At 43.6% G+C, this 2,285-nt stretch overlaps 1 pseudogene; it reads right to left on the bottom strand.

Moving 5' to 3' along the window:
* Positions 1-261: 261 nt before the first annotated feature.
* Positions 262-864, bottom strand: LOC150034269 (uncharacterized; annotated as a pseudogene).
* Between the last annotated feature and the right edge of the window lie 1,421 nt (positions 865-2,285).

A 2,285-nucleotide genomic window follows, 5' to 3' on the forward strand; every position in this document is an offset into this window, starting at 1 on the left:
CGCAATCTTACATATTTTATCAAAGCAAACCTGCATTGTTTAATAACTGAGCACTGTAATAACGTGCATTTCTGCCCGTTATCAATGGCCATCATGCACCTTTAGAATGTGCTCGGCGCATTGCAGAGGCCAACGACATGCGACGAAAAGAAAAAGTTCCATACGGGCAGGTAAATGTGGTATTTTCCTGATCTTCAGGAGCAATCATAATCTGATTATAACCGGCATACCCATCCAAAAAGTAGTAAAAGTCTTTTCCGGCTAGACGTCTAGCATTTGGTCAATGAAAGGTAAAGGGAAATGATCTTTCTTCGTTGCCACATTCAGCTTGCGGTAGTCCATGCAAATACGCCAATCGGTGACGGTCCTTTGCAGTACTAGCTCGTTATTTGCATTGGGGACTACCGTCATCCCACCTTTTTTTGGCACACACTGCACGAGGCTAACCCACGTGTTATCTGCTATCGGATAAATGATGCCTGCATCTAACCACTTGATTATCTCCTTCTTAACGACCTCTTTCATCATAGGGTTGAGTCTACGCTGATGTTCGATCGATCCCTTGAGGTTTTCTTCGAGATGAATTTGATGCGTACAATATGCGGGGCTAGTTCCTTGAATGTCTGCGAGTGTCCATCCAATCGCTCGCACATATTTTCTCAGAATGCTCAGCAATGCATTCTTCTGGTCTTTATTAAGTTCAGAGGAAATAATTACTGGTAGCTTTTCATTCTACCCCAAAAATGCGTACTTTAGGTGATTAGGCAAGGTATTCAGCTCGATTATTGGTGGTTCTTTTAAGGACAGTTGCGTTGTTTTTCTTTCTTTATTTACTGTTTGCTCTTCTTTTTGGGTTACGATCATCTCATCTGCCTTGTTTGTTTTTCTATGATCGCATTACACGCAACAATGGATGCGGTTGCATCCTCATCTTCGTTTTCATCGTCAGGCTTTTCTTCTTCATTCAAACTCTAGTCGTCATTAGATTCATTCAGGTCTTCTTCGTCAAGAAACTTCATGGCATGGATGATGTCGAACTTGAGCTTCTATCCATTCACACTCAAGGTGATCTCTCCTTTGTACATATCAATTTGAGCACGACCTGTTGATAAAAATGGTCACCCCAGGATGATTGGCACATCTTTGTCAGCTTCGTAATCTAAGATGATGAAGTCGGCTGGTAATATAAATTTGTTGATTGTAACCAGCACGTCCTTCACCTTCCCCTTTGGATGTACCAGAGATCTATCTACAAGTTGGAAAGTCACGGTTGTGGGCGCAAGTTGCCCCACATTCAGCTGCTTAAAGATTAACAGAGGCATCAAGTTGATGTTGGCTTCAAGGTCACACAATGCTTGCCTGATGTACAGTCCTCCAATGGAGCAAGGTATAGTAAAACTCCCAGGATCACTCATCTTTGGTGGGATTATAGATTTCGAGCTTTGCGTCAAAGCCACCGTGGCAAACTTACCAGTGCTTCTCTTTTTGGTTACCATATCCTTCAGAAACTTCGCATATGCGAGCATCTCCTCAATCGCTTCAGTGAACGGAATATTAATATGCAATTGTTTTAACATAGTCATGAAGCGTTGGTACTGTACCTCGTCATTCTTCTTCTTTCTGAGTCTCTGTGGGAAAGGTGGCAATTGTACTCTCATGGTCCCCTGTTCTTTTGGCTCTGATATAGACGCAATATCTAGCTCTATCGCTTCTTTTTCTCTTTCTTCTTCTCGAGTCACCGCAATCTCGGGTTCCAGCGCAATTGGAGCCATCCGGTTAGGCTCCTTCCTCTCCCCCACTACAGACTTTCCACTCTGCAATGTCACGACTTGACATTGCTCTTTACCTGTTCCCCCTGGATTGCGTGGGACTTCTGTTGAACTCAGCAGGGGCCCTTGCGGTCTGTTCTTGAGTTTGCTCACAATTTGGCCCATCTGTAATTCCAGGTTGCGGATGGACGTTGCCTGGGTTTGAAACACAGTTTCATTCTTCTCGATATACTGCTGATTTTTCCACGCAAAGTTGGGGTGGTTTCTCCACCTAGGGTTGTAGGTGTTAGAGAATGGATTATTTTTCACAAAATAAATAGATTGTGGGTTTTGCGGGCATTCTTCCATTGCATGTCCTTCACCGCTAGTTGCATACCTTGCGGCAGTCTGATTAATTGCGTTTACTTGCCCACTATGCAGTGTTGGGCTGTTGACTGCGATTCCCTGAATTAGGTTCATCATCGCAGTCATCTGACTCTAAAGTGATGCGATAGCACCATTGTTTGCGTCATTATC

The sequence above is a fragment of the Benincasa hispida genome, chromosome 8 (assembly GCF_027475165.1).
Source record: "Benincasa hispida cultivar pf3 chromosome 8, pf3_genome.v1.1, whole genome shotgun sequence".
Taxonomy (NCBI): Eukaryota; Viridiplantae; Streptophyta; class Magnoliopsida; order Cucurbitales; family Cucurbitaceae; genus Benincasa; species Benincasa hispida.